The sequence below is a fragment of the Tamandua tetradactyla genome, chromosome 3, assembly GCF_023851605.1.
Source record: "Tamandua tetradactyla isolate mTamTet1 chromosome 3, mTamTet1.pri, whole genome shotgun sequence".
Lineage (NCBI taxonomy): Eukaryota > Metazoa > Chordata > Mammalia > Pilosa > Myrmecophagidae > Tamandua > Tamandua tetradactyla.
Window position 1 is genome coordinate 44,291,013 of NC_135329.1, and position 24,709 is coordinate 44,315,721.

A 24,709-nucleotide genomic window follows, 5' to 3' on the forward strand; every position below is an offset into this window, starting at 1 on the left:
TTGCACCTAAAAATTTAAAGTTACAGATGATAACTTAAATCATGGTATTAAGGCAATCACATGGAAGAATTTGTGGAAAAAAGAGGGGACCACAGAACCAATGATAAATCTCTGAGACACATCAAAATTTTAGGAATGAATAGACAGGGAGCAGAGAGGAGAAGATCTTTAAGAAGGGAGGACAGAATAGATAGAAAAATACCAATGGGAGGTCAAAAAAGATAAGACTAAATAGTTGCAGTTTGGATCAGTGACACCCAAACTATTGCAGATTTGGCAAAAGATTTTTCATGAAAGTTGCAGGATAGAAATCAAATGCCAGTTGCCTGGGAAACTCTAGAGAAAAAAATGTAGACAAACAACTCAAGATATTTAACTGCTGAAATGAGGAATGAAGTAAAGTAGTACCAATATTGCCAAGCGAATAGAAGACTTGTTTCCTTTTGAGAAGGAAAAGTCTTGATCATATTTAAATGTTCATGGGATAGTGCCAAATGTTGAAGATTATTAAATACATTTTAAATGTGGTTCACTGAAAGATTATGTGATCAGTATCCCTATCATGTGATGGATTTCTTATGTTGTTTATTACAGTAACTCTGGATTTTGAAAGCCTAATAAATAATTTCAAATACATTCATCTGAAAACTAATTCTATGGCAAGCATAGATGATACAAAACAAATGTGCTTTTTTTTTTAATGAGAACACTTGATTCACGAAAAGCCATGGAAACAGTGGAGACATAAACAGACTCTAAATTCTCCCTGCAGCCTCCATCATACCATTTCTCTCTGTCTAACTTTTAGATAAAAGTTTTATAGCAGCTGATTTGATATTGTAGCTTTTATTAAGAAACTAGAATCTAGATATTCTGGATTGTTTCTGAGGACATATCTATAAACCTTAAAAATTAAAATGAACAGGGTGTAATATTTATATAATGTTGGGGGATGAATACTGTACATCACAAAGGTCATGTTCAGGTTTCAATCCCTGGCTCTGTAGGTAACAACCCATTTATCAATAAGATCTTTGAAGATGTTACTAGTTAAGTGGTGTCTGTCCTGGTTTGAGACTGTCATGTATCCCAGAAAAGCCATATTCTAAAATCCTCATTCAACATTGTTGGATGGGATCTTTTTGATTAAGTTGTTTCCATGGAGATGTGACCCATCCAATAGTTGGTGGGACCTTTTGATTAGGTGGATTTCCATGGAGATGTATCTCCACCCATTCAAGGTGAGTCAGTCCACTTACTGGAGTCCTTTAAGAGAGAACCATTTTGGAAAAAGCTTAAAGCTGATACAGACAGAGATAGTTGCAGAAAGAAAATGCCCCCGGGTTAGCTGTTTGAAACCAGAGGCCAAAGGACCAGCAGACGCCAACCATGTGCCTTCCAGCTCAGCCTTCCTTGAGTCAAGGTATCGTTCTCTGGATGCCTTAGTTGTACATTTTTATTGCCTTAGAACTGTAAACCTGTCACTTAATACATTCCCTTTTTAAAAGCCAACCATTTCTGGTATATTGCTTTTCTGGCAGCATTAACAAACGAAAACATTGCCCACATGGAATGAGGGTGGGACTTAATCAAATATGTCTGAAGATGTTATAAGCAAAGTAAATTGAACAGGGAAGAAGCACAGGAAGAGCAAGAAACTAAAAGAAAATGGAATCCAAAAGGGAAAATCACCTCTACATTTATCACCATGTGACAGAAAAACCAAGGACCAAGGATTGCTGGCAGGCAGCCCCAGAATGCCATAATTTTCAGGAAGAAAACATTGTCTTGCTCTTGCTTCTATTTTGGACTTTAGTTCAAAACCATGAGCAAATGATTTTCCATTGCTTAAACCTACCCATTGTATGATATTTGTTTCAGCTGCAGGGAAACTAAAACATGGCCTTCATGAAAATTGCAAATCCTAAATGTATTATGCTTGCCTCTATACATAGATCTATAGGAAATATAAATATTCTTTTTTCAAGAAATGGTCCAGTTTTCTTCTAGCACCTCAACAAATTTTTGGTTAAGCATTCTCTATTATACAGTCTTGCAATGCTGAATGTAGTTTGGAATTTTTGTCTAACCTGTGTAGCCAGTTGTCAAAAATATAGAAAATCTAAAAAAAATAGAGAAAACCTCAGCAATGCTATGGTGGAAAGTCTGGTTTGGATAATAGAGTCACCTAATGAAACTGCCAACCAAAATTGTTGCAAATTATATCTCTTGAATAAATAATGACCAAGGACATAGAGTTATTAGATATTAAACACTGCAATTTAGGAAACTGTTTTACTAATATCTTTTTAAAGTTAATTTTGTTGTTCTTTTAACAGGTCTGATCAATTTGCTTTAGGCTGTTCCTAATTTTCTTACAATATAACTACATAAGAATTATGCCAAAAAGTACCTACTTTTCTATTTGAAATTTTCAGTGATGGCAGGCATTCAGGTGATTCAAAATTTGCTTCAATATATTTTCAAAATAAATGAGGAGGAAAGCAATGGCCAGCTTTACATTCTTTAAATAGATAACTTATCTTGTGATTCACTGTTAGGGTTAAAGTCTGGAATTGCACACCTATTCTGCAAACTGAAATCTGTATTGGATTCATAAAACTTGAGGCTGGTTTTCCACAAAGCAAACAAACTGAAGAATCCCCCCATAGAAGGTAAACTCCATGAGGGTAGGAGTTTATAAATATTTTATTCACTGTGGTATCTATTAACCTGGAACAGGACCTTGAACATAATACATATTTCAAAGATATTTGTTGAATTAATGAATGACTGCAATGTGATCTCGCTCTGTTGTTAGGTCCTCAATTATTATCACTCCTAACGTTGTATTGAAGGATTTTTTTCTTCTTTTCCCCCTAAGTCAGGACTCTTCCGGAGTAAGTGTCTTTGGCTTTCAAAGAAGAGTACTTTTGCAAGAGCACACAAGTCCTCTAAGTTATAGCTGCTGCCTGGGCATTTTTGGGCTGTGAACTGGGACTAGCCAGATGGCTTTTTAGGCAAGGTGATTTGACTCTGAAAACCAGGAGGAGGTAACTGTGGAACCAGGGCATTTCATATGCAAGCTTCTTGTTATTCCTTGTACCAATTATACACATGAATGGATATGTGGAGTGACCTCAGGCTGAGAAGGGTATGATTGTCCAGGACCCAGAATTTGGGTCACATCACTAAGATTTACAAAAGGGAATTTAGAGTGGATAGTGTAGGAGGAAGACAATGAGTACCAGTTGTCACTCTTAGACCAACTGCAATGATCAAGGATATTATTCCTTCTTTTAAGTGTCCCTTCTAGATAAGAAAGACCCTTGGGCACCTGGATACATTTGTGGAGAAGTGAATCTGTGATGCAAAGGGTGGACTGTGGCAACTATGCTGTGTCATGCTCAGACATCCCTTCAAGAAAACCTGTTGCAGACAGAGAAGTAAATTCAGCCTGTACTTGTTTGCTAGACTGCTATTTAGCCATAGCAAACTATACTAATAAATAAATATAGGGAACAAGTTCTAAACACTTCCAAAACATCTTTTTTATTATGCATCATTTCAATGTAAGGATGTGAGGATTTCATTAGATATTCTGAGATTCTGTTCATTGGAAATAAAGACTCTCTTCTATCGGATGCAGATTAGATATTAAAAGAATAAATGCATCAAAACATTGCATAAATTTAACCCAGGTGCACCAATCCTTGTAAATTTATCCCAAGGCAATAACTCTAAATATTCATATATATTTTAGCTATGATATTCTTTTTTATTATAATACATTATAATACACCTAATAAATATACTATATCTTCTAAAATATTATTAGGCACTTCAAAATATTTGAAATTTGACGTCAATATGTGATAGATGATAGAGTTTTTTTTTTTTTTTTTATTTTTTTTTTTAAAGGAAAGACAGAGAGAAGGAAGGAAGGATAGAAGGAAGGAAGGAAGGAAGAAAGGGAAACATTTCCAAACATTTTCTTGCTTTATTGTATTTTGTTTTTCCGTTTTTGTTACATGGGCTGGGGCCGGGAATCGAACCGAGGTCCTCCGGCATAGCAGGCAAGCACTTTGCCCGCTGAGCCACCGCGGCCCACCGATGATAGAGTTTTATAGCCATTTATAGTTATGGTGAAATATATGTATTGGCAGAAAAATATTCAAACTACATAATTTATGAAGAAAAGTACAATTTATAAACTAGTACGTACAGAATTATTATTTTATTTTTGAAAACTGAAGAACATATACATATGAGAATAGTAAGTACAGTTACATAATTTGGCTTCGTGTACTTCCTAAAGTTTATGAATAATGATGTGTTCAATATGTTATAAGAAAACAATAAACATAACATCTATTCATTTTATTATATCTAAATAGCCTCCTTTAAGTAACAGATATTCAGATATATCATACTGAAGAAGAAATGTCATGATAAAAATGATTACGATTCACTGTATATATTTGTAATAAATAAAACCAAGTAAAAGTGATGGAAGTTAAATTTAGACAGATTTTTATTATAAAAATAAAGTGTTGCTGGGTGGTGCGAAGGTGGTTCAGTGGCAGAATTTTTGTCTGCCATGCCAGAGACCCGGGTTCGATTTCTGGAGCCTGCCCAGGCAAAAAAAATAGATACAGGGATGGCTTGAGACTATATATTCCCAACTTGAAAGTTTTCAAATAAAAATGGATCATTACTGTTGTAGTTTGCTAGCTGCCAGAATGCGATATACAACAACAGAATGGCTTTTAAAAAGGGGAATTTATTAAGTTATAAGTTTACAGTTCTAAGGCCATGAAAATGTCCAAATTAAAGCAAGTCTATAAAAATGTCCAAATTAAGGCACCAACAAGAGGTTACCTTTACTCAAGAAAGCCTGATGAAGTTCGGAGTTTCTCTCTCAGCTGGAAGGGCACATGGTGATGATATCTGCTAGCTTTCTCTCCAGGCTTCTTGTTTCATGAAGCGTCCCCGGGGGCATTTTCCTTCTTCATCTCTAAAGGTCTCTGGCTGCCTGGGCTCTGTTGCTCTGGTGGCTCTCTCTAAATTGGTTACCTCTTAAAGGATTCTAATAAACTAATTTTATTAGACTCCACCTGGAATGGGCAGAGACATGTCACCCTACAATCAAAGGTTATTACCCACAATTGGTTTTGTTGCATCTCCATGGAGATCATCTATGCAAGCTTCCCCTACAGTTCTGAACAGGATTAAATAAATGCTGCCTCCACAAGATGGATCAGGATTAAAACATGGCTTTTCTAGGGTACATAATTCTTTCAAACTGGCACCATTACCTACCCAGGGCATTTTCTTAAGAGTTTCTACTTATGGTGTAGTTCCCTTTCAACCTTCATGGGCTATAATTCATTTCAGGACAGTCTAGCTTGGTTGAATATTAGAAAACTAGGGATGGTCTTTCTTACTTTTGTTGGTTTTAGTTTTTATCTTTTATCATTATTTAAAATGTAGATGCATATTTAAATGTTGCCTAAGAAGTTAGAAATTATAACAGTTTGCATCCAAAATTGATGAATTAATTGAAAATTTCCATAGTTAATTTCGTTAACCATTTATGAAAGTATATGGTGAAATAATTCTCTTAGAGAGTCACTGCATATTCACTGTATCCTAAATGAGGTCACTCTTGAAATGCTGATTACAGGAGGAATTTTGGAGAATAAGTCTGTCTTATCATAGAAAGAAAAAAAGTAGTTTATTAGATCAGGAAATCTGGTTAGTTGAAGTAAAATATACTGAGAACAAATTCAGCGTAAAGTGTAGAGGTCAGTAAGCTCTTACAAAGAAACAGAAAATCAAAGAGAAGCTTCTAGAACTACTCTGCATTTTGTGACCACAAATCCGAGGTCATTTTAGAACATGTATTTGACCAAGGAGATCAAGATTGCAGAAAAATATGAACTGCACTTATCTATTGGTCTTTCAAGACGAAGACTTTATCAATTATTGTTGTGATTCCATGAAAGTGGTAAAAAATAATGGTGGTTTAACCAAATAAAGTATTTGGCGTTAAATTGTGTCCCACTAAAAGGTTCCTTGAAGTCCTAAGACCCAGTACCACAGACTGCAAACTTATTTGGAAAGAGTCATTACAGTTGGAATCAGACAAGTGAAAATTAGGTCACACTGGGGTAGGTGGGCCCTCAATTTGATGACTGCTGTCCTTATAAGAAGGCAGACTCAGGGAGGAAGACAGCCATATGAGGACACAGGCAAAGACTGAGTTATGCCACAGAAACCAGGGAATGCCATGGATTGTGCCACATCCAGAAGCTAGAAGAGATGTGTGGGACAGATTCGTCTGAATAGACATCAGAGGGCCCATGGCCCCTTTGACAACTTTATTTCAGGTTTCTAGCCCCCAGAACTGTCAGACAATAAAATTACGTCATTTTAAGCTACATGGTTTGTGGGTCTTTTTGTTTTGCAGTACTAGTGATCTAAAATATAAGGATTTATTTTTTCTCATGTATCTGAAGTTCAAGGCTGATGTAGCTGGTCCACCAATGTATTAATGCCACAAATTCCTAAAGGATTTTTTTTCCTGAAAAATAAGGGGGAAAAAAAGGTACATACCAACAGAATTTGTTCCTTTAAATTTATAAAAACAATTAAGTTAGTTTTCTTAGCAGCCACACTAAGATTTTTCCCTTACAACTCATTTACTCAAACTGTGTAACAACAAGCCCACTCTCAGTTTCAAGGAAAGCTGGGAAAGGAGTTATTTCTTTGGGCATATATGTGTGCAAACCAAAATTGGGGCTCTGCTAGCAAGGTAAAGTGACAGTCTATGCATTGAATGGGTAGCTTGCCATATCTGTCTCAGGCCCCCAGGCTAAAGTGAATTTTAATGAGAAAAGTTACTAGTAAGTGACGCACACAATAACTAGATGTAAAGGAATATGTGGTTTTCAAATTTTGGATCAGGTTACGAGGAAGAATTTTGGCGAATTTTGTGCTGCGGATAAAGGAAAAGGTCCTAAGGAGAATAAATTGTGCAATTATTAGCTGGCACTCAAGAACTTTTGAGTTCTGTAGATCTATTTGATACCCCACTTATTGATATGGCAGTGCTGATGACAGCTGTGCACTGAGGACATCTTTCTGTCATCATCTCGTCTGTTCTGTCTGGCATCATCAATGCTTAGAAAAGGGCTACACCGAGAATCCAAGTAGCCCATTTTAAGGGCACTGTAGTAACAATGGCTATACACATTTAAATTGTTCCTCCAGCCTCTTAATACTGGCCATGAGAGCAGAGACCATGGGAAGGGATAGGGTGGATAAAAGTGGAACTCAATAAGCATTAATGGCTATATGCTTTTGACCATATGCTATTTTTTCTTTCTTTCATCTGTCTTTACTTGCATCCATAATAGTTCTCTATTTCAGTTGAGTGAAAAAAATAAGGCAATGGTTATGAGATGTTCCTTAAATACCTTGTTCATAAGATGACAAAATGGCAGCACAGGATATACAATGCACAGTTTGACTGTTTTTTCCACCTTAATACTGAAAAAATGTGGAAAAAAAGGTTTTGTTTTGGTTGTTTGAATATAAAATTTCCTCCTTTACAATTAGCAGGTTGGAAAATTTGACAAATAATTTCCAGGTCGACTATCAACCAAGTATTATGGAATCTAGCAACTGTGAGTTTATATTTTTCCCCAAAAGCAGTGTTTCCTAGGAACAGAAACACTACAATTTGCACAAACTTTGCCATTCTTTCATCATCAGCAGCATCCAAAATCAGTATCTGAATAATAGATAGATTTTATATGTCTTCTTTATTAACAGAGAAGCACTTAGCATAATAGACTGATAAGTGGAACTTTTTAATTAAGAACTGCATTGGGGTTTTGGCTGAGGCCTCAAAGCAGATGAAGTTGGATGATATATGCACATACATTATGAAGAAAGAAAATACACATAACTCTGTAGAAGTTCAGAAGAGTGACCTCAGATTAGAAATGCTCATCCTATCCCTCAACTTTTGTCTACATGGGACAGCCAGAAATTCACAGGCAATGTGAGGGACAGAACTCTGGGATTCCCCTTCCCTCTCCATTCTTATTCCTCTTGTTACAGTCACTTTTTGGAGAGACTAAGATGTACCTCTAGACTGCAAACTGACCTGCAGAATCTGTGCTTAAACAATGAGAATGGAGCAGTTGTGACTTTGGTTTGACCTATGTGAAAATGCATGAAATTTTGGAGAAAGTTCCTGGGTAATGAGGTATGGATGGGTCACAAAGGCTTTTCCTCCTTTGTAGTTGGAGGGATCCCTCTTATTTTGTAACCAAGAATTCTTCAAAATAAAGCTTTTCAGTATTTCTGAGAGGTGTCTGTCTCTGATCTTTTTGCCCCCAATTATCAGAATCTCTGAATCTTCTCTTTCGTAAATCTCTTATGTCCCTGGCTTTTTCAGCTCCTCCGGTTGAACAGCCTGAAGGCCTTTGCTATCTATTCTTACACATATGATTATTCTTAGGAACAATCTATAAATGCCCCAAAGCAACCAGCTGGCTTTAGCTCTTACGCGCTGTCCATACTTCTGCTTAGTTCTGGCTTCTAGGTACTTTTTTTCTTTAATATAGGATCATTTTTATATTTTAAGAATGTTTAAAAATATTGCATATTACCCATAGTCTATGCATTTTTTATTAGAGAAATTGTAAGTTTATAGAAAAACCATGCATAAAATGCAGTTTCCATATATACCACCTATTACAAATACCTTGCCTTAGTGTGGTACATTTTGTGCAATTTATGAAGGTGTATATTTATAAGGCAAAAATTTCCCCCTTTTAAACATGTTCAAAAAGATACTTCAGTACTGTTAATTATGTTCACAATGTTGGCTACTACCGAATGTAGTTTACCAAATATTTTTCATCATCCCATATAGAAACTCTGTAAAATGTAAACATTCAATCCCCATTGCATACCACCACACTGGCCCCTTGTAACTTATATTCTAGGGCCCAATTCTATGAATTTCTTGATTCTAATGATTTCATATCAGTGAAAACATGCAATATTTAGCCACTTGTGTCAGACTTATTCCACTCCACATTATGTCTTCAAGTTTCTCCATGTTGCCACATGTATCAAAACTTCATTCATTTTTACAGCTGAGTAATAGTCCATTAAGTGTATATACCACATGCTGTTTATCCGTTCATTGTTTGATGGATATATACGTTGCTTCCATTTTTTTAAAATTGTGAATAAAGCTGAGAATTGGTGTGCAAATATCTGTTGGAATCCCTGCTTTCAATAATTTTAGCAAATACCCAAAAGTGAGAATACTGGATCATATGGTATTTCTATATTTAACTTTCTCTGGACCCACCAAATTATTTTCCATAGCAGCAGTACCATTTTACTTTCCAACCAACAACGAATGTCCCTACTTCTCCGTATAGTGCTCCAACACTTGTCATTTTCTGTGTGTACGTGTGTGTGTGTGTGATTTTAAATGTTAGTCTTTCTAGTGGGTATGAAATGGAATCTCATCGTGGTGTTGGTTTGCATGTCCCTAATGGCTAATGATGCTGAGCATCTTTTCATGTGAGTTTTGGAAACTGGTATATCTTTTTTTGTTTGTTTGCTTTTGAGAAATGTCTACTCAAGATTTTTGCCCATTTTTTAATTTAATTGTTCGTTTTTCTGTCATTTAGTTGTAGGAGTTCTTTATATATTATTTGGATGTTAAAATCGTTATCAGATATGTGGTCATCAAATATTTTATTCCACTGTGTAGGTTGTCTTTTTACTTTCGTGATACTAACCTTTGTTGCACAAAAGATTTTAATTTTGAGGTGATATTATTTATCTATGTTTCTTTTGTTGCTTTTACTTTTGCAGTAAAGTTTAAGAAACCATATCCTAGCACAAACTCCTGAAGATGTACCTCTGTGCTGTCTTCTAGAAGTTTCAGCGTTCTGGTTCTCATATTTAGGTCTCTGATCCATTTTGAGTAGATTTTTGTATATGATGTGAAGTAGGGGTCAATTTTTGCATATTTACATTTAGTTCTCCCAGCACCATTTGTTGAAGAGACTATTCTTTCTCAATTGAATATACTTGGCACCATTGTAAAAAATAGTTGGCCATAAATATGAGGATTGATTTCTGAACTCTCAATTTTATTCCATTGGTCTAAATATCTGTTCCTGTGCCAATACAATGCTTTTCTGATTACTTTGGCTTTATAATAAGACTTATGAGTAGGATGTGTGATTCCTTCAGCTTCATTATTCTTTTTCAGGCTTTGGCTATATGGGCCCCCTTTCCCCTCTGTATAAATTTGATGATTGACCTTTCCACCTCCACAAAGGAAGCTCTTGTAAATTTGATTGGGTCTGTAATGAATCTGTGAATCACCTTGGGTAAAATCAGCATCCTAATATTTAGTGTTCCATCCATGATCATAGAATAGTCTTCCATTCCTTTGATTTTTTTAGTATTGTTTTCTTTACATTCTTGTTAGCATTAGTCCTAGATATTTGATTCTTTTAGTTGCTATTGTGAGTGGAATTTTTTTCTCAATTTCTTCTTCAGATTGTTTATTACTAGCGTATAGTAACACTACTGATTTGGGGGCATCGACCTCTTACTTCGCTACCTTGCTGAATTAATTTATGAGTAGCTTTTTTGTAGATTTTTCAGACTTTTCTGAATATAGGATTATGCCATCTGCAAAATGGGAAAGTTTTCCTTCTTCCTTTTCAATTTAGGTGTCTTTTATGTCTTTTTCTTATCTAATTTCTTTGGCTAGAACTTGCACTGAATAACAAATTATGACAAGGGGCATTCTTGCTTTCTTCTGATTTTAGACAGAATGTTTTCAGTTGTTCTCCAAGTATAATGTTAACTGTATGTTTTTCATGTAAGTTTACTTTAGATGAAAACTATTCCTAGTTTTCTATGTGCTTATAATAAGAAGCATGTTGAATTTTGTCAAATGACTCTTCTTTATCAATTGGGAAGTTTAACCCTTGTCTGTTAATGTGAGGTATTGCATTAACTGATTTTTGTATTTCAAACTACCTTTGCATACTTGGGATAAACCCACTTTATCATAGTGCATAATTAAGTTAATGTGCCCTTGGATTTAGTTTGCTAGGATTTTGTTCAGGATTTTAAATCTATTTTTAAATTTTTATTGTTAAGATGTTTTATTAGTCCTACATATGCAAGGCTTACAAAAATTTCATGCAAACTTTGGATAACTGTATAGCAGTTGATGTATAATATGCCTTTTGCATCCATTTTCATAAGAGATACTTGTCTGTAATTTTCTTGTAGGCACATTTAAGATTGATCATCTAATATTTTCCTCAATTTTTCATTTTTTTATATCCCTTGTCACACAAGGGATCCCTGAAGCTCATTTAGTCGTGTTAGCCAGGATGAAGGGTATCTTTAAGGGGTTCTTGATTTTTATCCTCTTAAGAATTCAGTCAATCATCAAGTTCTATGGATATATTTTTCTTAGTGTCTTTTGTATATTTTCTTTCTCCAATCTTCACAACTGTACCCTTACACTTGGTTCACTTGCCTGGATGATCGCCATAATCTCTAAACTGCTTTGCCTGTTTTAACCTCATGTACCTCTAATTACCATATACACTATTAATAAGATAAAAGACCTTTTAAATTGCTTAAGATCTTCTTCCCCCTCAGTTATGCAACTCAGTATTCAGTCATTTTTGTGCTGCATCACATGGAGCATTTTTTTACTCAGTTCTTCCTGTGTAAGCCTCTCAGGAGCCAAGACCCACTGTCATTCCTTTAGAAAACTGCAGCCATAATCAGGGCCTAAAACAAAGTTGGCATACGATAAAGTTTGTTTAATTGGTGGCTTAATGAAACATGAAGGCATATAAAGGATATCAGAAGATCCGTCCTAATTTTGGTGTTTTAAAGACCATTCCAGGAAATCTTCTTTGATGTGCCAAATCTCTGGCCTCTTTCATGAATTTCCAAATCCCTTCCTCCATTTTTCAAACAACTTATGTTTCAACACCTTGATAGATAATCGATTTTTGTTTGTTTTTTTCCCAATACCAAATAATGGATTGCTTTCATATATTTATACTGGGCCCAGGTGATTCTTGTGAATTAGTATTCCTTTCTTCCTTAGCCTAATAGTGCCAAGTATTTCTAGGAATTGTCAAAGGCTTTGAAGTTATGTTTATTCCACCATTACTCAAAAGAGAAGTAAGTCTTTTATAGTAACCACCAGTCTTCCAGCATTGAAGGGAATCATTGATTTTCTACCAAGCAAGCATGCAAGGATTCCTCACAATAAAAGGAATGAATCTGTGAATACCTCCACTCCCGTTCCAACTTTTAAAATAGCTTTCTTGATATTTAGTTGCCATTTCCTTGAGATATAAGTCTATAGTGGGATGACAGGGCACAAATCTCTGTGACAAACACCATAATTGTTTCAGAATTGCCTGCTCTAACTAAAACTGAGGGCTCTTCTTTCCCAAGTAGAATTTGTTCTTCAAAATCTTCTCAAATTCCTCAGATTAGATTTTAGTTATGTTGTTCCCACACATTTTATATAATGACCTTGATGTGCTTGATACCTGAATCTAACAAGCATAAGACTAAGCTGTGATTTTTGCTAAAACTCCCTTTTACAATCATCTACCTTCATTAATATAAACAAACAGCCAACAAAGAAAAAAATTGTTTCCAGACTGCTATTTCTCCTCCTCTCTGTGATACTTAAGAAGTCAAAATCAACAGTGTTGTTATCTCAATAACAGGTGCGTTTTATCCAAACACAGATGCTCTCACGTTCTCTTCATATTGTGCGCATTTAGTTTAAATACATTCAGAATGGATACCATTCTCCTTGAGAGAGAAGACAAAAACAACCCAAATGTTTAATAATTCTATTTTGTAATTCATCAGCATTGTACAACAGACTGAAAAAACATCCTAGATATACTATGATTTTTAATGGAGCTAGACTGACACAAAAAGAGAGATTAAAAAGGAATTTTAGGTTTGTTTTTTTTTTAATTTCTTCAAGCCACAGCCCAGTGAGATTTTAATCATCCTGGAACTATCCTTAGTTTCTTATATTTATCTCTTATTTGTCTTTCCTTCAATATGCTGTCCAAATTTTATGTGAATTCACTGGACATATTCTTATGCAATGACTATGGTGTCCTCAGAAACCTTTCTCTTTGTCACTTATTCAAAATCTGCTGAAACTGAAACTCCAAATCTCTACTTTTTTTTTGCATGGGCAGGCACCAGGAATTGAACCCGGGTCTCCAGCACAGCAGGTGATAATTCTGTCAGTGAACCACCATAGCACCGTCCCAAATCTCCATTTTATGTGCATTACAATTTTCATGAGACACACTGTCTCTCAGAATCTCAGGACATGATATTATGCCTATCTCTTCTCTTATGTTAAAGCATATGCACAAAATAACTAAGAGAATAAGTATACCTTTGTTTTCAGAGAGTTCCCTATATTGGTTTCTCACTATAGACATTGAGAAAAAGATTCCAAATTCCTTATATGATTTACAAGGCCATAATCTGCCATGCTTACATTTCCAGATTCGTACCAAATTTCTACGTGCATTTTGATCTATGTTTAACACACTGTAGTTTTGTTACCAAAGCCTTATTAGCTTCAATCTTACCTTATCTCTGTCATACTGATATAAGAGCCAAGAACAAAATGTACCAATTGCATTTTATTGTAATATTAGACAGTTTTCGAGGTTTAGATTGTTGATCATACAGGCATGACTTGAAGATATTGCCAGTTTGGCTCTCGACCATTGCAATAAAGCAAATATTACAATCAAGCAAGTCACACGAATTTTGTCTCCCATCACATATAAAAGTTAAGTACAAACTACACTGTAGTTTATTAAGTGTGCAATAGAGTATTACTTCTAATATATATATATACTTTAATTAAAAATACTTTATTGCTAGAAAATGCTAACCATCATCTGAACCTTTGGCAAATTGTAATCTTTTTGCTAGTGGAGTTTCTTCCTCAATATTGATGACTGCTGACTGATCTGAATGGTGGTTGCTGAAGGTTGGAGTGGCTGTGGCAATTTCTTAAAATAAGACAACAGTGAAGTTCGCCACATTGATTGATTCTTCCTTTCATGTAGACTTTCTCTTTAGCATTCAATGCTGTTTGAAAACATTTTAGCCACAGTAGAACCTCTTTCAAAACTGGAGTCAATCTTATCAAATCTTGCTGCTGCTTTATCAACTAAGTTTATATAATACTCTAAATCCTTTCTTGTCATTTCAACAATGTTCTCAACATCCTTACCAGGAGTAGATTCCATCTAAAGAAACCATTTTCTTTTCTCATCCTTAAGAAACAATTCCTCATTCATTTAAGTTTTATCACAGGATTGCACCAATTCAGTTACATCTTCTGGATTCTCCTCTAATTCTAGTCCTCTTGCTAATTCCATTACATCTGCAGTTACTTCCCCCACTGAGTCCTGAGCCCCTCAAAGTCATCCATGAGGGCTGGAATCTACTTTCCATATTCCTGTTAATGTTGGTATTTTGATCTCCTCCCATGAATGATAAATACTCTCAGTTGTATCTGAAGTGGTGAACTACTTTACAGAATGTTTTCAATTTACTTTGTGAAGATTTATTAGAGGAATCACTATCTTTGGAAGCAATAGCCATATGAAATATATTTTTAAAATATGTCTCAAAAGTCAAAATTAGAATGATAAGTTATGCACCTATATGCCATAGTTATCCAAAGTTTGTACCAAATTTTTGGAAGTCTTGCATTTGTAGGATGAATAAAACTGATTAACGATTAAAAAAAAGTCAAATTTGTCCTGCAGAATGGATGTTGTGTTAGGAGGCATGAAAACTACATTAACCTTGCCGTACATCTGCATCAGAGCTCTTGGCTGTCCAAGTGCATTGTCAATGAGCAGGAGTATTTCGAAAGGGATTTTTTATTCTGAGAGTAGGTCTCAACATTAGGCTTAAATATTCAGTAAACCATGTGGTAAAGAGATGTGCTGTCATCCAGGCTTTGTTGTTCCATTTTTAGAGCACAGGCAAAGTTAATTTGACATAACTCTTAAGAGACTTGGGATTTTTGGAATGGTAAGTGAGCATTTGCTTCAACTTAAAGTCTCTACAGTAGCCCCAAAGAAGAAAGTCAGCCTTTCCTTTCAAACTTTGAAGCCAGGCATTGATTTCTCCTCTCTCCCTATGAAAACCCTGAATGGCATCTTCTTCCATAATAAGGCTGTTTCATCTACAGCCTTGAAAATCTGTTATCTAGTGCAGCCACCTTCATCTACTAACCTTAGCTAGATCTCCTGCAAAACTTGCTGCAGATTCTATGCCAGCCTTTTCTTTTTTTTTTTCCAGCTAAATTTTGTTTTATTTTTTTTATTTTTTTTTAATTTTTTTTATTAATCAAAAAAAAGAAAAGAAATTAACACAACATTTAGAAATCATTCCATTCTACACATGCACTCAGTATTCTTAGTATCATCACATAGATGTATGATCATCATTTCTTAGTACATTTGCATCGATTTAGGAAAAGAACTAGCAAAACAGCAGAAAAAGATATAGAATGTTAATATAGAGAAGAGAATTAAAATAATAATACTAATAATATATATATATATAAAAAGGAAAAAGAAAAAAACAAAAACAAAAGATACAAACACACAAACAAAAAACCATATTTCAGGTGCAGCTTCATTCAGTGTTCCAACCTAGTTACATTACACTTAGGTATTATTGTGCTGTCCATTTTTGAGTTTTTGTATCTAGTCCTGTTGCACAGTCTGTATCCCTTCAGCTCCAATTACCCATTATCTTACCCTGTTTCTAACTCCTGCGGGTCTCTGTTACCAATGATATATTCCAAGCTGATTCTCGAATGTCGGTTCACATCAGTGGGACCTTACAGTATTTGTCCTTTAGTTTTGGGCTAGACTCACTCAGCATAATGTTCTCTAGGTCCATCCATGTTATTTACATGCTTCATAAGTTTAGTCTGTCTTAAAGCTGCATAATATTCCATCGTAGGTATACGCCACAGTTTGTTTAGCCACTCGTCTGTTGATGGACATTTTGGCTGTTTCCATCTCTTTGCAATTGTAGATAATGCTGCTATAAACACTGGTGTGCAAATGTCCGTCTGTGTCGTTGCCCTTAAGTCCTTTGAGTAGATACCTAGCAGTGGTATTGCTGGGTCGTAATCCATTCTGCCATTCTATGTCTTTTGATTGGGAAATTCAGTCCATTAACTTTTAGTATTATTACTGTTTGGATAATATTTTCCTCTACCATTTTGGCTTTTGTATTATATATATCATATCTGGTTTTCCTTCTTTCTACACTTTACTCCATACCTCTCTCTTCTGTCTTTTCGTATCTGACTCTAGTGCTCCCTTTAGTATTTCTTGCAGAGCTGGTCTCTTGGTCACAAATTCTCTCAGTGATTTTTTGTCTATAAATGTTTTAATTTCTCCTTCATTTTTGAAGGACAATTTTGCTGGATATAGGAGTCTTGGTTGGCAGTTTTTCTCTTTTAGTAATTTAAATATATCATCCCACTGTCTTCTAGCTTCCATGGTTTCTGCTGAGAAATCTACACATAGTCTTATTGGGTTTCCCTTGTATGTGACAGATTGTTTTTCTCTTGCTGCTTTCAAGATCCTCTCTTTCTCTTTGACCTCTGACATTCTAACTAGTAAATGTCTTGGAGAACACCTATTTGGGTCTATTCTCTTTGGGGTGCACTGCACTTCTTGGATCTGTAAATTTAGGTCTTTCATAAGAGTTGGGAAATTTTCAGTGATCATTTCTTCCATTAGTTTTTCTCCTCCTTTTCCCTTCTCTTCTCCTTCTGGGACACCCACAACACGTATATTTGTGCGCTTCATATTGTCATTCAGTTCCCTGATCCCCTGCTCAAGTTTTTCCATTCTTTTCCCTATAGTTTCTGTTTCTTTTTGGAATTCAGATGTTCCATCCTCCAGTTCACTAATTGTAGCTTCTGTCTCTTTAGATCTACCATTGTAGGTATCCATTGTTTTTTCCATTTTTTCTTCTTTGTCCTTCACTCCCATAAGTTCTGTGATTTGTTTTTTCAGATTTTCTATTTCTTCTTTTTGTTCAGCCCATGTCTTCTTCATGTCCTCCCTCAATTTATTGATTTGGTTTTTGAAGAGTTTTTCCATTTCTGTTCGTATATTCAGCATTAGTTGTCTCAGCTCCTGTATCTCATTTGAACTATTGGTTTGTTCCTTTGACTGGGCCATATCTTCAATTTTCCGAGCGCCATCCATTATTTTCTGCTGGTGTCTGGGCATTTGATCAGATTTCCCTGGGTGTGGGACCCAGCTGGTTGAAAGCTTTTTCTGTGAAATCTCTGGGCTCTGTTTTTCTTTTCCTGCCCAGTAGGTGGCGCTCGTCTGTCTGCACGGCAGTCTGCCCGGGAAACCGCGCGTGGAGGTGGGGGTCGCTGGCCGCCGCGGCTTGGGAGAGTGCCTTTCCTAATTGCCCAGCTGGCCCGAAACGCCAAGCGTGACAGGAGGGCCCCACTATCCAACGTTCCCAGTCAGACCGGGGAGCCACGTGCATGGAGGGGACCCCAGTCGCCAGCCGCCCCGGCCGGGAAAACGCGCGCCCCTCGGGTATCTCACCGCAACAGATTCTCCCTGCCCGTTCAGCTGTTCCAGAATGGGGTACGCTGTGTTTTTGGTCTCTGTCGTGACTCCGGGAGCTGTTTCGTATTGTTTCTGTTTCTTTAGTTGCTTTTCTGGAGGAGGAACTAAGACCCGCGCATCTTACTAAGCCGCCATCTTCTCCGGAAGTCCGTCAGCCTTTTCTGCTTCACCTTGTACTTTTATGTTATGGAGATGGCTTCTTCCCTTAAACTTCATGAACCAACCTCTGCTAGCTTCAAACCCTCCTTCTGCAGCCTCCTCACCTCTCTCAGCTTTCCTAGAATTTCAGAGGAGCTGCTGTTGATTAGGCTTTGGGTTAAGGAATGTTATGGCAGGTTTGGACTTCTATCACAACCACTGAAACTTTTTCCATATCAACAATAAGGCTGTTTTGTTTTCTTATCATTTGTGTGTTCACTGGAGCTGTGCCTTTAATTTCCTTCAAAAACATTTCCTTTGCATTCACAACTTGGCTAACTGTGCAAGAGGTCTAGTCTTCAGCCTATTTCAGCTTTCAACATGCTTTCCTCACTAAGCTTAATCATTTCTACCTTTTGATTTCAAGTGACAGATTTGTGACTCTTTGTTACATTTAAACACCCAGAGGCCAGTGTTAGGTTATTCATGGGATTCATTTCAATATTGTTATATCTCAGGTAATACAGAGGGCTGAGGAGAAGGAGAGAAATGGGGATATAGCCAGGCTGTGGAACAGTCAGGACTCATACAACATTTATCCATTAAGTTCACTGTCTTATATGGATGCGGTTTGTGGCACCCCCAAATAATTACAATAGTAACATCAAAGATCACTGATCACAAATCACCATAAAATACAATAATAATGAAAAATTTAAATATTGTGAGAATTACCAAATGTGACACAGAGATGAGAGGTGAGCACATGCCATTGGAAAAATAAGAATGATAGACTTGCACGATGTATGTTGTCAAAAACCTTCCGCTTGTAAAGAACACAATTTCTTCAAAGCACAATCAAACAAAGCACAATAAAATGAGGTATGCCTGTGCATTTTTGCATAGCTGCTGTCACATGTATCAACATTATGGGGGAAAAAAGTTCATAACTTCTTTGAGAAAATCAAGTCCCCAGTGTCTTCCCAGTTGTATTAGTGTCCTTTGATTGCTGCAGTAAATAACCACAAACTTTATGGCCAAAAATAAGAGAAATGTATGTCCTTATATTTCTGGTGGCCAGAATTACATAATTGAGGGTCAGTGGGGCTATGCTTCCTCTGGATGTCTTCGGGGAGAATTCTTCCTTGCCCCACCCAGCTTCTGGTGGGCGGATCCTGGCATTAGTTTGTGACAGCACAATTCCAATCTCTGTCTTCTTCCTCACGTGGTCCTCTGCCCTCTGTGTCTGTTTGTCAAATGTCCCTCACCTTTCTCTTATAAGGACAGCCGTAGTTTGATTTAGGGAGACACCAGAAATCCCAGATGATCTAGGATCATCCTCAACTTAATTACATCTGCATAAACAGTTGTTTCAAATTAGGTCACATTCTGAACTTCTTATGGACATCTCTTTTGGGAGCCCACATGTCAACCACTATACCACCGCTAACATGGTCCCTAGAAGCATTCGTTTGTTAACATTTTTGTATGGAAAAATACAATAACAATTCAGCAATGCTTTTACTGTATATACACCTTTTAATATATATGAATCGCATATGAATATATAATAAAATTATATATGAATATATAATAAAAAAATGAAGCTTCATTTTTTTGCACCCATGAGTTAATGGTCTGAAAAATTCATGACGATTATTTTTAAATACAAATAGAAATATACACACATATTAATTCTTCATACCTACCTAACTATATTCGTAATATGCATGTGTGTGTGTGTGTGACTATATGTACCTATATATGTATGTGTCTTTGTATATAAGTTTTCTTGGTGAGGTTTTATTGAAGTGCAGCATATATTCAGAAAAGTGAACCAATGATAATCAATTTTACAAATGGACAAATATTTTTAGACATAACCCACAGCAGGATATTGAATATTATCAGCACTTATGAAGGTTTCCACATGCTCTTTCAAAGTCATTATCAACTTTTTATCCTTGCAGAAATGACCTGTTCTGACTCCTATCATCATATGTTCATTTTGCCTGATTTTGAAATTTATAAGGATGGTGTGATAGTGAAGATCCAGTCAGGAGCTGGAAACTATGAAGTTATTTTATCAGAGAGATTTAAAACAAATATTTGTTTACCAAGTGTGCTGTTTTGAAAGGATGTATGTACCCTAGAAAAGCCATGTTTTAATCCTAATCCCATTTTGTAAAGGCAGCTGTTTCTTCTACTCCCTATTCAGCACTGTATGTTTGAGACTATAATTAGATTATCTCCCCGGAGATGTGACCCAATCAAGAGTTATTGTTAAACTGGATTAGGTGGAGATGTGTCTCCACCCATTTGGGTGGGTCTTAATTAGTTTATGGGAATCCTGTAAAAGAGAAATATTTTGGAGAACGTGGGAGATTCAGAGAGAACTGAACGACATAGCCATGAGAAGCAGAGAACCCACCAGCCAGCAATCTTTGGAAATGAAGAAGGAAAATGCCTCCCAAGGAGCTTCATGGAAGGAAGCCAGGAGAGGAAGCTAGCAGATGATGCTGTGTTCACCACATGCCCTTCTAGATGAGAGAGAAACCCTGACCATGTTCACCATGAGCCTTTCCAGAGGAGAGAGAAACTCTGACTGTGTTAGCCATGTGCCCTTCCACTTGAGAGAGGAACCCTGAACTTCATTGGCCTTCTTAAACCAAGGTATCTTTCCCTCGATGCCTTTGATTGGACATTTCTATAGACTTGTTTTAATTGAGACATTTTCTTGGCCTTAGAACTGTAAATTAGCAACCTATTAAATTCTCCTTTTTAAAAACCATTCGTTTCCAGTATATTGCATTCCAGCAGCTAGGAAGCTAGAACACCAAGTATTAGAGACTCAAGGACAGAAAGAAAACAGTACGATATTAAAGTGGTAACTACAAGACATGATAACCAACCCAAAGTTGAGGAGGGAAGGAATCAATTAGAGTGGCCGACTTATACCCATTCATTCTTTTTAGGGGAGCACTCTAGGGGAAAGAAAAGAATGCAATTAATGGGACTAATATTTTTGTCAGCTAGACTCCCACATAAGCAGAATAATGATATTTCTTAGAAGGAAGAGACTATACTGACTGTGCCCTAGGAGAAGCCCCTGGCTAAAAGATAACTTACAGCAAATGCCTATGAATCTTTGAAGCATGGCTCCTTGCAGAATATCATGTAAGCGACATAATTTGTTGGAGCATAAAAGGAAAGTATTTCATAACTTAAATGTTCCTTGTTTGTAGGTGACCCACACACTTTTTTTAGAGGCTCCATCCATTAATTTTTGGCCAAAGAGTGCTTGCCTGATATAGTAAAGAAGCCCAGGGCTTCCTCTGCTTGAATTAAGCCTCTTGATTGCCTGTATGCATTAAATTATTACTAAAGCTTGGCACTGATTAAGATATTTAATATGTGTGCGTCTGACTTGACAATACAATACTTTGTGTTAGCTTGATGCAAAAACAAAGAAAACAGGTTAGAATTATTAGTATTAGAAGGTTGGGCTCTGAGGCGCTAATATGCAGGTTTCTGAAGAATGAGTGTGCAGGGATGTTGGTGTTCTTTGCCCAGACATGGGCCCCATGGAGTTGGAATCACAATCTCTGAGCAGGAATAAAAGCTGGATGACTTTTGCTGGTGTGTCTGAGTAGGAACAAGGAGAGTTGTTCTGGGGATGATGGGGAAAACGCAAACTAGAAACAGCTGCCTTTATTGGAAAAAAGTGCCAGTGTGACAATTGTCAGGGCATGGCTGACAGGCACAGGAAGCAAACAGAAAGGAGCAAGTCCCTTCTACTTCTCTCAGTTTTGAAGATTTCCTCTTGCACCCCTCTTGGTGAAATCTATCCAGGAGCCAACTGGTAAAGCATACATATGGCTTTCAGTGTCTGGGTTCTAGCATCCCAAAGCTGAGTGTGCAGAGTAAGTCTGAAGTTAATGAAAAAAATGGCAGAATAACCAAAATAAATGAAACCATATAGCATCTATTCTTGTAACTGGCTACTTGCACTTACCATTAAGCTTGTACTGTTCATCTGCATTGTTGCGTGTAACATTAGTTTGACTTTTGTTGCTGTATAGTATTCTATCTGTAGAAATATACCAGAATATATTTAGCCTAATTAATTGTCCTGGGAACTTGGATTGATTCTGGTTTTGGGCTCTTAAGAATAAAACTTTTGGGATATAACTGAATATGCCATTTGCTGAACAAATGTACAGAATGTGCATAGTTACACACATATATATGTAATATATATTCTGCAAAAGATATAAGGCTGATTGTAGCATTTTACACTACCACAAGCAGTATCAGTTTCAACTGTTCTAAGCCCTCAGCAATTTCAGCATACAACAGTCTTTTTAATTTTTGTGATTTTGTGAGCGTGTAGCTGAATTGAACCTTGGTTTTAACTTCCAGTTTCCTAATTCAGCTAATTGATTTCTGTACCTTTTCAAATGTTTTTTGATCATTTGAATGTTCAATAACTGTGTGCTGGTTTGAAAGGATGCATGTCCCCTAGGAAAGCCATGTTTTAATCTAAATCCCATTTCATAAAGGCAGAATAATCCCTATTCAAAACTGTATGCTTGAAACTATAATCAGATCATCTCCCTGAAGACATGATTTAATCAAGAGTGGTTGTTGAACTGGATTAGGTGATGACATGTCTCCACCCATTTGGGTGGGTTTTGATAAGTTTCTGGAGTGCTATAAAAGAGGAAACATTTTGGAGAATGAGAGAGAGCAGAGAATGTTACAGTACCACGAAGCAGAAAGTCTGCTAGCCAGCTCTTTGGAGATGAAGAAGGAAAAGACCTCCCGGGGAGCTTCATGAAACAGGAAGCCAGGAGAGAAATCTAGCAGATGATGCTTTGCTCACCACGTGCCCTTCCAACTGAGAGAAACCGTGACTGTGTTCACCATGTGCCTTCTCAGATGTGAGAAAGACCCTGAACTTCATGGGCCTTCTTGAACCAAGGTATCTTGGTTGGACATTTCTATAGACTTGTTGTAATTGGAACATTATCTTGGCCTTAGAACTGTAAACTAACAACTCATTAAATCCCCCTTTTTAAAAGCCATTCTGTTTCTGGTATATTGCATTCTGGCAGCTAGCAAACTAGAACAGTATCTTACCCTGGGTGCCTTTGATTGGACATTTCTATAGATTTGCTTTAATTGGGACATTTTCTTGGCCTCAGAACTGTAAACTAGCAACTTATCAAATTCCTCTTTTTAAAAGCCATTCTGTTCCTGGTATATTACATTCTGGCAGCTAGCAAGTTAGAACAAACTGACTCTTTTTTATATTCTGTATGGCAGAGGTCACATTTCATTTCCACATCACTATGCCATTATTGCAGCACCATTTGTTGAATTTTTTGCTTGTTTGTTTTTTTGTTTGTTGCTTTTTTGGGGGGGAAATGCATTGGCCAGAAATCAAACCCAAGTCCCCATATGGCAGGTGAAATTTCTACCAATGAACTACCCTTGTATCTCCCCATCCCGCCATAACTGTCTTGTGAACTTGTGTTCATGTTGATTTCCAGATTTAAAAAAAACTGGATTGGTTGTAATTTCTTATTGGTTGTGGGAAATTCTATTTATATTCTGTATAAGTTCTTTATCAGAAACATGTAATGCAGATCTCATCTTACTCTATGTCTTGTCTTTTCTCTCTTTTAATAGTGTCTGATACACAGTCTCTTAATTTTTATGCATTTTAATTACTCAGCATTTTTATGGTTAATAGTTCTGTATCCTATTTAGATGTGTTTACCTACCCCATATTTATGAAGATGTTCTTTTTTATTTTCTTCTACAATGTTTATATATTTTTTTAACTTCCACATTTAGGCTTACAATTCTTTTGAAATTTATTTTTGTGTATTATGTGAGATAGGGATCAACTTCCTTTTCTTTCCAGGCAGATACCCAGCTGACACAACATTATTTATAAAAAAGATCATCCTTATCCCATTGTACTGCAGTAGTAATTTTGCCACACATAAGGCAACCATATATGCACTGACACATATATGTGAATCTATTTCTGGTTTTACTATCTTGCTCCATTGGTATTTTTGTCTAACCTTTTATCTACACCGTTGTCATGATTATTTTAGCTTATATAGGTCTTAGAATCTGGTCAGGTGACTTCTCCAATTTTGAACTTTTTATTAATTTTTTGGGGTATTCTTGACCCTTTGTATTTTTTGACATTTGTCATGCCTCCTGATGTGCCATTTACTTCGTTATATTAAATTTTAGACAATGTGAATAAAAAATGGTATAGGCTTTAGATCACAATTTCTACTAGAGGGGATTTTACTTTCTTTTATTGGCAATTCAAGAAGGGGCAGATTACCTTTAGCATGATTTTTAAATTGGGTTTCAAGTTTTTTGATGGTCAGACTAATTCTGGTGTGCCTCTATTCCCAGGGCATAGCTTGAATAAAGGCCCTTGAAAAGCCATGGGGTTTTAGGACCAGGAATGGTCAACTTCTTCATGGGCCCACGATTGGAATAAATGGGCCTCAGACATTTTCCTTCTGGGGCCATTTGGTTCAAAATCCAAATTAATTGAAAATAAAATTCTGAAAAATGGAGCTTGATTTGGTTTGTCTTCTTTCATCAGGAGAAGCCAATATTTCTAATTACTAAATGTGGAAGGAATGACGGAAATAGAAAATCACCATTATAAAATTACAGTAATAACTGCTGCAGACAACACCCTGATGAATGCCAAAGTCAGAGGGATAAACTTTAAGGAGAAACAAAAT